General features: G+C 36.4%; 1 long non-coding RNA gene across 1 annotated transcript in view; it reads right to left on the reverse strand.

The window, feature by feature from the left end:
* Positions 1-12,997, reverse strand: part of LOC143729806 (uncharacterized) — a 102,483-nt gene extending 89,486 nt beyond the window's left edge. Inside the window, exon 1 of the long non-coding RNA XR_013200077.1 lies at positions 12,801-12,997. This is a non-coding gene — a long non-coding RNA (uncharacterized LOC143729806). The remainder of the gene's footprint in view (positions 1-12,800) is intronic.
* Between the last annotated feature and the right edge of the window lie 1,706 nt (positions 12,998-14,703).

Genomic DNA, 14,703 nt, shown 5'->3' on the forward strand with positions numbered 1-14,703 from the left:
GTCCATTCCGAGACCAATATTACATCTTGTAAAAAGGGGCATAATAGGTGCCCTTTAACAAATTTACTACTGAGTAAAAATCGGTCATGTCATCCTTAAATGATTTCTATTATATTTAGAGTGTGTTAAATTTTACGTGCTGTTTGTTGCCCATTCAAAACTCTCTGGCATGGTGCCAGGGTGTTCTGGGTAGTTCAGGGTAGTTTCCAGGGCATTGCTACGTATGCAGCTTCTAAGGTATTCTGGGTGGTTGCTAGGTGGTTACTTATTGGCCCAAGACGAAAGAGCCTACAATGGCCTCCAAAAGTTTGGAAACATGGGGTTTTGGAAAATATTAGCATAAATCCTTATAATTTATTGGCTTAAATGCATTAAAGTATTTTGCAATTACCATTAAAGACCAGGAATAAATATTTAATTTTTTATTCCATAATAATGTCTATATACACACATCACAGTCACATATGCCCCTTCGGTAGAATGTGAAATCTTTATAGCATTGCAGAAAAAGAAATCTTTACAGCATTGCTGATTGACTGATAATTAAAGTTAGTACATAAACAGATAAATTAGAACACCGTTTATAGATGATTAGTAGCTCTATGATTTTTTTGTTCTGAATTCATTTATTTTTTGTTTAATAAAATATTTTATATTATTGGTACTGTCCCTTATTAATGCACTGTCATCATAAAATTATATGGATTTATGCTGATATTGTCCACTTTTGCTTTCATTGTCTGGACGGCACTGTACGTGATGCTTACTTTAATAATAATTACTAAAAGAAATTGAAGTAAGGATCTCAGTTTAACAACTCCTGAACAACAAAAGATTTTTATGCTCATTTTAAAATTCATATCTCCCCGGAATGTGATGCCAACTCTTTCAAAGCACATTGGGTCTGCTTTCTGAAAATTAAATAAATCTTTAGAGTTATAAGTAACACCAGACCAGGAATTTCCTTAAAAGCAGGAACTGGAAGTTTGAGTGGGAGTTTTAACAGCGTGTGCAGGCTTTGTCCAGGTGGAAACACACACACACACACACACACACACACACACACACACACACACACACACACACACACACACACACACACCTGGGCCTCACATGTTCATGGACGCGTTCCAATGACTGTAAGGACTTCCTCTCTGCTTACCTGTGCGCTTTTGGCAGCCGTGAGGGTCATGGAGACCCTGAGGGAGAGCTGACCTTCTGTCTGACCTGCTCAGGCCAGACACGGGAGTTCCTTTCACCCACATCAAAGCAGGCATTTGTCTTATGTAATAAATGGTGGTCTAATTCTGAGGGACGCCCACTCAAAGAGCTGGACGTTTGGCTTTAAATTATGACTGAATCAACAAAAGCAAGTTCAGGGCAGTGTCGTGTCCTCAGGCTAAAAAAACTCAAATGCATCATAGGGGATATTAAGAAAAAATCCATACAAAATATATAAAAATAGATATTACATATTATTACACAAAAACGAGTCATGTATATATATGAAATGGATAGAATGTGGTGTCAATATCCTGGAGATTGTACAAAAGAAAAAGGTCCAGTAAAAGTGATACATTTCTGCTTTAAAGGTGCAATGTGTAATATTTCTGAGGATCTATTGACAGAAATGCAATATAAGATCCATAACTATGTTTTCAGTGGTGTATAAAGACCTTGCATAATGAACCGTTGTTTTTATTACCTTAGAATGAGACATTTATATCTCCATAACCGCGGACACCCACTTCTATGGAGGTCGACATATTGTGTCGTCATGTTTCTGCCGTAGCCGACAGCGAACACACAGCGCTACAGAGCGCGTATCGTCACTACCTTGAAAATTAAGTTTTTGGTGGTGTATAAAGACCTTACTTAATGAACCATTAAATTTGTATTACCTTAGAATAAGCAGTCTTACTGAATAATTAAGTAAACATAATTTCTTAATTTATCCTTTTAAAGAAACTTCATTGCTGAACTGGCTACTCTCTGCTGTCTCAGACGATGACATATTTTCCTGTCGGCCACCGTAACTTTTGTTGGTTGCAGTTCGTAACCTCACCACTAGATGCTGCTAAAAATCACACACTGCACCTTTAAAATAAAACTTTTTAAAATTTGTCCTGCCTAATCAAAGTCTATATTTGAATATTTCATATATATGAATGATACAGTCACAAAACTTTGCCTTCTGATTGGTTGTTTCAATGTAACTTCCACAGCCAATTGATTTCACGTATCGATTACTAGTTACCTTTATAGCCACAACATATCTAAACGAATACGCCAACTCTGCACGCTATGCAAATTCATATTCTAACCTTCTTCCTCCCCAGCACCACCGGCCTAGATCTGCTATGAGAGGTCACTCTCCCTCTCTCTAGCAGCGGCAGCAAGTTCCCTTCATTTTTATCTTCTGAGCATTTATCGGAAGCAACCATTGCTCCAGCAGCAGCGTAGCAGATCTAGTCCACCAAGACCAAACCTAAGATTAAACCTATACTGTACATGTAAATGTAAAAAAAATATTAAAAAATGTTTTATAAACTATCCAGAGTTGTCATGACTGACACACACACACACACACACACACACACACACACACACACACACACACACACACACACACACACACACACACACACACACACACACACACACACACACACACACACACACACACACACACAATATGAGTTTATGTCACAACCCAAGTACAGTTTCATCCATGTCCATTTTTGTCTGAAATTGTGTTGAACAAGAGTTTATGAGGCGTTAGATAAAATCTCTCTGTACATAAATGATCAGTTGAATCAATGACCCTTTGCTGGAAAGAGCAATTAAAAGGCCAGAGGCAACAATCTCAGACATAAATATACCTAAAATAAATAAATCGACTGCCCAAGTTCTTCCCTCTATGTTAAACAAGACCTGCAAATAGCAAAATACACAGTTCTATAACCGCACAGTTCTAATTCTATGGTTCACGGTATTGCACGGCATAGTGGTTAAGGGTCAGAGCAAATGATCGGATGGTTGCTTGTTCACAGGGGGCGTTTTACTTTTGTGTCCTTGACAAACACATTTGATAGCAGACCAGCTATGTCTGTAATAAGTGTGGGGTGCCGTTCTATGAAGTTTTACAGTGATAAATAGAAATACTGATTCTATAGTAATGCAAAAAAAAAAGTTAAAAAGCCAGTTAAGTAAATGTCAACCAGGGCTATTATCATTAAATAAAAATAAAGCTAAAACTAAAAGTAATAAAAAAAAACAATATTTCATTATTGATAATAAAATGAACAGTAACTGTAATATTATATATATATATATATATAGAAAGAGAGAGAGAGATTAATATAAAGTAATAAAGTTTATATATATATATATATATATATATATATATATATATATATATATATATAAACTTATTGTATTTTAGCAAAAAATAGGCAACATCTCATTTTCGTTTAGTTTAAGCTGAAGACCTAAAATACCTAAAACTAAATAAATGAATACTAAAAACTAAAACTTAAAACTACTGTATTCAGAGATATAAAAAAAACTAACAAAAAGACAAAAAAATAAAAAAAAAAGTAAAACTTTAAAATTTTAATAAAATAAAATCTAATTCAAAAGTATATACAATCGCAGTAAAATGTGTTTCTAAGCTTCAATGATGCTCAAAAAAAATTTAATTAGAAAGTTATAAGTCTGTCCACTATTTCTACTATCTTTCCCAGAATTCACCTCTCAAGGTGTTTCCTGCTGTTCTAGCTGAGGTTCTCTTCTGTGGTCTCGTCTGCTCTCCAGATACTCATTATAAATTGGAGCGCCTTGAGTTTCTCTGGGTGGGGATAAATGACTGAATATGATGCACATCTCGCTCGCTCTCTCTCCCACACCACGTGTGGCCATGTGGGGCAAGGAGAGCCGCTCTGGCCCCTGTGATCTCCAGCAGAGCCTGGATGAGCTCTCTCTGTCAAGAGCAGAACCTCCCCACCCCTCCTGCGGCCCATCAATCACTGCTGTAGGCTCTCAGATCTCCACGCAAAACCCTTCATTTACTCACTGGCTCTGTGTGCTGCTTCACATGGGAACATTTAGGGGGGAGGGAAAAAAAAGTCCCTTTGTCCCTGAGTTTTTTAGGAAGGGGGGCTGGATTTTCACTGATGCAATGTAGTGGATAATCATCTATTATTAAGGATCCAGGCCACATATATTTGAACAGATTTATGGCAGAATTACTTCTCTAAGACTTTGCAGTAAATCACAAAGATTATATAATTCATGAGGAACCACCCCATCTCCTCCTGAACAATTTAGGACTTTCTATCAGTCTAATGTGTTCTTAGTAGTATTGCTGAAGTTAGTGTGAATTAATCATTGAGTTGAACGGAATCACAGAAATAACTACAAAAATCCTTGCAATTGAACTTGCAATTAATTTTATGAATCAAATGACAGCTCTAGTTCTAGGTCTTGATCATATTTAAAGCTTATTCACCTCCTCGTATTCTTGAGCTGATTTTCCTGCAGGCATTCTGAGAAGCAATTCCTCATTTATCCATCGGGATGATTGGATGATGAATCTCTATATGACAGGTTTAAATAAAAGGAAGAGACTATCCATCCATCCATCCATCCATCCGGCTTTTTTGCATACAGAATTTTGGTTTGCAATTGTTAAAGAGAGTGGCTAAATAATGATTTCAAATGTATCTGCCCAGAGAAATGTGGAAATAATTTTTTGTTTTTACTTTTAAAAAAACCATTAAAGAAAAAATGGGCAAACGAACTCACATATGGCAGCGATCTATGATTGAAGAGCAAGAGAACTGTTATTTAGACATGAGAGTGAAGGGAAAACGCTTAGTCAACTGAATCCAAACAGCAGGAGTGACACAGAGCACTGAACTGAACCTGACTGTTTGCTGTATGCCGTCTATTCTGAGCTGGCCAATGTTGACCTCATAACCCACTTACCAAACTAAAGGCCCTGTTTACTGGAAGCATGTCTCACAGCAGACAATAAAAGTCTAAGAGACAACCGTCATGACCACAGGACCTCCTCTGACCTACTGATCCCTAGCGTTTGACTGAGATCCAGGGGTCGGAGCCTCGAAACAAGCTGGTCCACTGATGCCACGGAGAGTGTGACGTGTTGGCGAATCATCACTGCTGATATCATGTGACAGTCAATTTTCAAACACGTTGCTCATGTCAGAGCATTATGATAATTAAGTATGATTACAGCATCACATCTCTATGTTTAGAGTGTTTACACTCGTATGAGAGGTGCGGACAATGGGCACTTTGTACATGTTTTGTGAGCAATCCTTACTACATAATAGTAATTTTATACTCATCCATTTAAGTCACATGTGACTTGAGAGCATGTCTACAGCAGGGTTGTCTGCCATTCAGAACTGAATTTGAATTGCGTCAGTAAATGTAGTTCAGATTTGATATCAAGTTTAAACAATGAACTCTTGTAGCTTTTAGAACCACATCTCATTGTTTAGTATGAATTACCCATAAATGTTATATACGCGCGCGCGCGTGTGTGTGTGTGTGTGTGTGTGTGTGTGTGTGTGTGTGTGTGTGCTGTCTGGTTTATATATTTTATATATTTATATATAGGTATCATATAAATATATTTACTATACATATATAATTTAATAAATTAACTTTCATTATATGGATCAGGGTGGAGGAGCCTTAGTTTCCCAGAATGTTCCAATTTGTTAAATAATTAATAGATTAAACTAAAATAATTATTTTCATGCAGTGATCTGAAAGAAGACACCTTGTAGTGCTGTACGGCAAAATTAAAAACAGTTTTGTTTTAACATTGCTAGTTTAAGTAGTACAAATTTGTCTAATCAGGTCAGAAAACTGATCATGTATTCTAAACAACAAAAACATAATAATAAAAAAAACACATATTTGAATAAATATGCATAAATCGTGAAAATGTATGTTATTACACAGTAAAATAATTGTGAATAAAACAGATTATTGGAGTATGTTTTACAAGTAAACACAAGTTCAGTGTTTCTAATTATTTCTCGATTAATTCAATGGGTTACTTGCCATTTCTTTGTAATTCATTTTCTAGCAATTACTGAGTAATTTTCTTCCAGTGTATGGTGGACTAATGAAATTCTTTTGTTTTGTGGCACTGCTGAATTTTATTAAATTGCATATTAGTACATTCCTCTTCCTGTCACACTTCAAATTCCAATTCCAATTCACACTTCAGCAATCAATATTGCCCAGCCCTGTTTAATGGTGTATGTTTTAGATTCTGCACACTGAGTTATGTGATTGTCTTATTATTAGGCCTGCTCTTTTGTGTATTTCCTGTTGTAGACCTCAGAAGCTTGTGGCGATGGGGGCTTAAAGTCCCCGCCCACATCAAAAAGATCGCCGACCCTTCCTGACCCCACAAGATGGCGGACACCCGCCTGCCGACTACGCCCCCTCTGCTCGGGATGTAATGACGGAGCCATCAAACAGCATTTATAATCCTGAAGCAGGACGTTTTTAAAGTGGTCAGCTCCAGGAGCACTGGAATTGTTGAGCGCAATTTGCGGTCGCTGCATTTTCTTATAAAAGAGCCACGTCCTGGCAGAGTTCAATTTTGCCCCGTTTTTTTTTTAGTGGATTTGGAAACGCAGAAGACATTTTATATCGTATAACCATCTCATGCTAATTTAGGATGAGGAAGAGCCATTCATTTGGTTTTGAAATGGAAATGTTGGTATATTAAAATGACAAAATGACCTAATCTTATGGTTTTTTTATACCTGGAAAATGAAAACGATAGCTGCTGCTGAAATTTCCACTGCTTCATTGAATCCAACCATCAATTAGAAAAAAACACAAATAATGATAATTGTAATCATAATTTAACTGTCATTAGTTTTATCGTTATTAGTAAAAGGCTGTAATAGTAGTAATATGTTTTCAGTAGTAATAGGTTCAGTCACTCTGAGGTGGTCTTGAACATTATTGACTGAAGTACATCTAAATCTACCAGGGATTATTCAAACAAACTTGTCTTACTGACAACTTTAGAAACTAAAATCACTATTCCCAGACAGACTTTACAATTTTACAGCTCATAAATGTTTGTTCTTTGTATATTATCCTTCCAAGGTCTTTCTGAGGTAAAACTTCATGGCTTATATTTTGTTAGAGTGATTTTTGATGGACTCACTTTATGAATGTCAGGAACAACTGGGGCTGAAACTCATATACTTCCCTACTATATAGTAGGCAAAAAATAGTATTTTGACAAAAGTGGTATATCCAAATTCACAGTATTCAAAAAATAACCAGATGTACTTTTCTGTTATGCGCATACATTAAATAATATGGACTTTTTAAGTCTTAACCTTTGTTCTGACTTCCTTTGGGTGGGATCAAGCTTTAATTATTGGGGTCAGACCTAAAAATGACATCATACCTCCTCAATAAACACACCAATTCTTTTGGAATACCCTGCTCTTTCTCCTTAATTAATGATGCACTTGTAAATGGCTGATTAAACAAACTTTTAAACTTTTTTTTTGACTATGTCATGGGATAGTCCAAATGAGAGCGCTGTCTGTACAGGAAGAAAACGATTCAATATGCTGTGCTATTACTTCCTATTTAACATCCTTGTATTATAAACGAATAAAGGAAGGCTGGCTGGGATCTAAACACTGGCCTTTTTATTTATGTGTCTTGCCCTGGAAGTGGTTGGAAGCTGACAGCTGCCAGAATCCCCATAGATATTTGCCTCGTGTGCGCCGGAGGTTGTTATCAACATGGCTGTGATAAAGGATAAATGATGTCTTAAGAGGCTCGCCCACCGAAAACTTCACATATGTGTACCAAGCTTAAAAATACAAGCCTTTGAATACAACCCCCTCACATATTGAGGGCTTCATAAATCACTCATACACACACCGGCCAGTGCACTCTTGGCACGTCATCAGACGGCCCTCTGGTGACTACTCCTACCTGTCATTCTAGAGAAGCCACGACTTAATTAATGTATAGCAATCGAATTCCTCTCCCCTCAGAACGAACACACAGTCTCTGTATCTCAACTTCCCCGGGATTATTTTTCTTGGTCCTTGTTATGCTACGCCGCAGTGTGCGTTTGGATATTTATGGATCTGTAAAAATGCACAAGGACGAATTAAAACTCAGGCTGCTGGGACAGCCCCTAGGTAAACATGAGTGTTTATTCACATGATCCGGAGTTTGATGTGTTTTTGCTGGATGACAGATGAATTTATCAGCTTCACTTTTGTCACATCATGCTCTGTGAGGCTTTTCTAGGGAAGTCTGAAATCCCGCCGTAAAAATTTGAATATTTTATTAAATTCTGGAAAACATCAGTATATATTTAACGCCCCATTCTGGTTTAGATATTCAAGGCCACGTTACAGTATATAGGCTACATATCTACAGTGCTGTAGAATCTCTAGAGAAGGTATGCATCGTTATGATCACTTAAAGTTAGGGATTTTAACCATACAAAATTTAACGATTACAGATCTGATTCCTATGAATAGTTCTGGTTCCTTAAAAGAACTAAAATAATTGTTAATGGAACTGTTGAGTAAGAAATAAAGAAATGGAATTCCACTGCAAAATGTTCAGATCATTTCAATAACATAAATATAATGTGCTGGAGTAGACTTTATAGAGTGCTAGACTCCTGATCTTGACCAAAAATGTATGTACCTCTTGATGGAAATAACATCACAACTTTTATTTCCATCAAGAGGTGCATGTATTTCTGGTTAATATCTTGTATTGACAATGCAAGAGTCCAGCACTCTGTAAAGTCTCCTCCAGCACATCCCAAAGACTTTAAATGAATTTTATTACTTTTAACTGATGCACATCTTGAAACTGATCTTAACACTAAGTCTCACAAGCCTTGAGTACAACACAACAGTCATTTATATGTTCTGCACTCTTAAAAATAAAGGTTCTTTAATTGGCATTGATGGTTCCTTGAAGAACCTTCCGTTTAACATCCATGGAATCTTTCCATTGCACAAAATATTTTATATAATGGAAAAAAACGGTTGTTTAGATTATTAATTGAGAACTTTTCATTAAAACCCCCTTTTAAAACCATTATTTTTAAGAGTCCATATGTTTAGTTCACTATACAGAACCAGCTCAAAAGATTCATTCCTAAAGAAATCGGACTACAATAGTAGAGCTGAATAGTTCTGATTCACTAAAAGAACAGGTTCATTCGTTCGAATATTGGAACAAAGAGGTTGCATTGTAGGTTTTTGATTTGCTAATAAGAACCGGCTCATAGCAGTAATTTTGCATATTTTGCACAGTGCATTCAGATTTTCAATTAAAATCATTTGATTCTGGTATAACAGTTCTGAATAAGACCCACTCCATAAAATATAAACCAATATACATTGTCTATTTAGACATTGTTATACTATATTATGGATGTTACAACTGAATACAACAATGGATTGAGCTCTATGGAGTAAAGCATCGGCTCCAGTGTAATCCCTGGCAATAGTGGTTTCCATCCAAAGTTGCGAATTTTACTTATGCATAAAAAATTGGAATATCACAAAACATTTGCAAATAAAGCACCATTTCCAACCTATGCTTTAAAGAGAACAAAATGGTCACTTCCAGGGAAATTGACGCCAAATATCTGATAAAAGCAGAAGTTGCTGCAATTTAGGGAAGCCACTGTGGCTCTTTTTTCCTCCATCATAAATTACTTGCGTCTCAGAGCGTGCAGATGAAACACAATAAACACTGTCATGTTATCTTGAGTTCAGCTGCCTGATGTTTGGGAATGCAATCATATGAGATAGTTCTGGTAGGAAATTTAAACCAAATCATTTTGATGACTGACTATGGCATTTCATTATGATCAAACCAAAATTTTTTTGCATGTCGAGGGATTTATTCAGTAAATGTGTTCCCATCGTAGTTTATGCAAGACTTGTTATCGAAAAATTAAATGTATACGCCTCAATTGAGCGCATACATTTTTTATGTGCATTTTTAGAATTTTTGCGCATCTTGGCGTTTCCATCCAGCGTTTTTTTTTTTCATGCAATATCCCAAAATGCTCATAAAAATAGGTGGATGGAAACAGCTACTGAAATTCATTGCTCAGTTAAAACAATTTCAACTGTGACCCCATTTGCTGCTGACCTTTCAAGCCAATGATTGTCTGGCAATTTGCTCAAGTCCAAATTTACCCCTTAATTACAGTAGCAGTTTTTACACATGATTTTGCCTCTCTAATAAGGTAAATAAGGGGCAATAAAAATGTTATAAAGAGATAATTTTTTGGTGGTTGTCTGGTTTATCAAGTATGCTTTGTTAATTTAACTTAAACAAAAAAGATCCAACGTTGCCTGGCACAAGTCTTGTAAAAGGGTCTTCACAAGCTTAAAGAAATCAGATGGCATGGGAGGTTTTTTTCTTTCTCTTCTGTTTTATACAAGGTGTAGATTAGATCTTTTATGCTGTGTTGGAACGAGAAATCAGAGCTTTCAGTGTGTCCATAATGCAATAGTAAAAACAAACAGCTGTGGTGAGTGTTTGGAAAGAGCTAAATGAATCCCAGGTACAGCTTTGTACACCCAACTGCCATAATCCTGTTAAGACATGTCAATCACAAACAAAGAAATATATGGAGTTTATTTTAAAAAAAAAGGTTGTGCTCTTCTTAACTCCTGAATCTGCAATTCTTGAATCTGGCCTAGCTACAGAGTACTTGAGTGCATTAAAATGTTATCAGTCAGTCATCATGATGAATGAAAAAATCCTGGGTAGACCTCAAATGCCATGAGGGTGTGTGATAATTTTCATATCATTCTGTCCACTGTCAGTTTAGAACGGATGGTGCACTATAATCATGCTAAATGATGTGAACGTGTCTGTGCTAACATGTTATTTACATTTGATGTCAATTACTGTGTTAGAGCACTAAGGCTCAGACACAGATTCTGATTATTACATTTACAGGAATGCTAATGATTGATTTATAGTTCAAGAACGCTCCACTTAATCTTAGAACTGTTAGGAATTATATGTTTTTATTAGTGCTGTCAATCGATTGAAAATCAAACTAATTACATGACATGATAAAATGCAAATTACATTTAAAATCACTGAATGATGATTCATTCATTATACATATTTAGATATACACATAAATACATATATGGATATATTTTATTCAAATAGACACATATGTATTTATGTTATACATTCATTTTATTATATATAATGTGACTTAGTATCTAATCTAATTAGTTTAAGTTACATTAATAATAGTACATTTGCAACACACAACTTATATAAAATTTATAACTACATACATGATTTTATTAAACTGTATAATACTGTATACATAAATATATATATATATATATATATATATATATATATATATATATATTTACGGATATGTGTGCGTGCGTGTGTATTTGATAGATGTCATACATTAATGTTATTATATTTGACTTACAGTGATTGTTTTAATTGTTTTAATATATATATATATATATAATGTAAACATAAGTAAATGTCTATATACACACAATTGATTATATACAAATTCTAGTAATAAATGTGCAAAATTTTATATAAACATATATCAAAATGCCGCTTGTGTATCAAAGTTGATTACTCATCTCACTTGGGAAGAAGTTATTTTTTTCCTCACATTTATGAGGATGTCATAGTGTGCTAAGACAGAAAATATTAGCTCTCCCCTCCCCTCTCAACATCTGCACCAACAAATGTGTCATCTCCTAACTAGCTTTTAATTTTCTTAGGGTTCGGTTTTGCAAACAGGGTCTTCTCCCTATACGAGTCAGCACGGCGAGAGCCTTCGCTCAGTAACTACACGAGGGTTCGCAGAATGACGGCCTCTCGTCAGCTAACACCCATGCCGGCGCCACAAGAACACGCCAAACCCTCCTGGAAAAAAACTTCACTGCTCTCTGGAGGGTCCTCGCTCGACTGTTCGCTCTTTTCCTGTCTATCTTGGGCTGGGATGAAGTCTGTGTTTTTAGGAAAATTCCTCTGGCGCGACCCCATAGGCCCAGCGTCTTCCCTGCGATCATTAGAAGCAGACCCCCGTCTTGTGTTTGTCCTATGCAAACAGCTCAGCTACCACTTCATCCATCTCGTTTAGCCTGCCCTGAAACTTCATGCTTCTCCTGAATGACATTTTTTCCCCCTATTTTTCCGACACAATCGTATGAGTTTTCCTCCCTGTGGTCTCGGACCTGTCTGCTGCACCTCCTTTAGCTCCCACTGACTGCTGCCACTGCATCAAATATTTATCAAGGAGTTTCAAACATATCCGTAAATCAGTGGTGCGTGTCCGTGTACCCTCTACGGCCGCACAAACGCGCAGACATCCTTCCTGGTCACATAATTCATCTCAAATGCTATTGAAACAGCGGGAAGAGTGAAGACAGGACATTTAAAAGAGGAAATATTGAGTAAGACGGTCACACACGTGTATGTTTGTGCAATGTCGCCATCTCTTGGTGATTTATAGTGAAGCGTTATGTTGCAAGTCTACTAAAGTTCTGGAACCAAAACCAATATTAAAATAACTCGGATAGTAAAAGGGTAAAAATAAAAAAAACTCCACCAGAGACATGGCATAACTTCCAACCTTTTCCGGCATTCGAAATAAGTATGAATAAGATTATCTGACAGACGTGAATGTGAGCGTAATAACACAGAAAGCATCACAATGTACTCACTATTCTGCTCACACCTAGATGTTCCCAGAGGCTGTGTTAAGAAGTAATGATGATGAGGGCAGTCAAATGAACTGGTCACCAGTGGGCCACGCTGAGATTTCATTATTGATGAAAAGATGGCATGGAGCGTTGATGACGGCTGATTCAGAATGCAAAACACCATTCACTGAGCCATCACATCAGACACTCTTAGCACAAGTCTGTTCTATAACACAAAAAAAGGTTGAAAGGAAAGGGACATGACACATCCATATCCACAAGAACTGCTTTAATTATAATATATGAATATGATTTATTACTCCAATTTAACTTTGAGTAAAATATCAAACTTAAAGTTTTTAAATATGTAGAATTATATATATATATATATATATATATTATATACAGGTCCTTCTCAAAAAAATAGCATATTGTGATAAAGTTCATTATTTTCCATAATGTAATTATAAAAATTAAACTTTCATATATTTTAGATTCATTGCACACCAACTGAAATATTTCAGGTCTTTTATTGTTTTAATACTGATGATTTTGGCATACAGCTCATGAAAACCCAAAATTCCTATCTCAAAAAATTTGCATATTTCATCCGACCAATAAAAGAAGTGTTTTTAATACAAAAAAAGTCAACCTTCAAATAATTATGTTCAGTTATGCACTCAATAGGCTACTTGGTCGGGAATCCTTTTGCAGAAATGACTGCTTCAATGTGGCGTGGCATGGAGGCAATCAGCCTGTGGCACTGCTGAGGTGTTATGGAGACCCAGGATGTACTTTGGACCACTGAGCAACAGTCCAGTGCTGCTTCTCTGTAGCCCAGGTCAGGCGCTTCTGCCGCTGTTTCTGGTTCAAAAGTGGTTGACCTGGGGAATGCGGCACCTGTAGCCCATTTCCTGCACACGCCTGTGCACGGTGGCTCTGGATGTTTCTACACCAGACTCAGTCCACTGCTTCCGCAGGTCCCCCAAGGTCTGGAATCGGTCCTTCTCCACAATCTTCCTCAGGGTCCGGTCACCTCTTCTCGTTGTGCAGCGTTTTTTGCCACACTTTTTCCTTCCCACAGACTTCCCACTGAGGTGCCTTGATACAGCACTCTGGGAACAGCCTATTTGTTCAGAAATGTCTTTCTGTGTCTTACCCTCTTGCTTGAGGGTGTCAATCATGGCCTTCTGGACAGCAGTCAGGTCGGCAGTCTTACCCATGATTGCGGTTTTGAGTAATGAAACAGGCTGGGAGTTTTTAAAAGCCTCAGGAATCTTTTGCAGGTGTTTAGAGTTAATTAGTTGATTCAGATGATTAGGTTAATAGCTCGTTTAGAGACCCTTTTCATGATATGCTAATTTTTTGAGATAGGAATTTTGGGTTTTCATGAGCTGTATGCCAAAATCATTAGTATTAAAACAATAAAAGACCTGAAATATTTCAGTTGGTGTGCAATGAATCTAAAATATATGAAAGTTTAATTTTTATCATTACATTATGGAAAATAATGAACTTTATCACAATATGCTAATTTTTTGAGAAGGACCTGTATATATATATATATATATATATATATATATATATATATATATAAAACTGTCGATATCCGTCGACACCAGCGACAGTCAGATTTTATCATGTATCCATAGATATTCATATGTAAAGTCTAGATCTAGCACACACTAAATATGTATAATGCGGTTAACTTTATGTAAATCATTTAACCTGACTGAAATTTTAAAGGGTTAGTTCACCCAAAAAGGAAAGTTGTCATTATTGCTCACCCTAACGTCATTCCAAACCTGTAAGATTCGTTCTTTTTTCAAAACACAAATGAAGATCTTTTCAATGAAATCTGAGAGCTTTCTGTCCCTCCATTGACAGCTATGCAACTACCACTTTGTCGCTTCAAAAAGTTCAT

The sequence above is a fragment of the Siphateles boraxobius genome, unplaced genomic scaffold (genome assembly GCF_051911475.1).
Source record: "Siphateles boraxobius isolate OS27281-9 unplaced genomic scaffold, OSU_SipBor_1 8, whole genome shotgun sequence".
Lineage (NCBI taxonomy): Eukaryota > Metazoa > Chordata > Actinopteri > Cypriniformes > Leuciscidae > Siphateles > Siphateles boraxobius.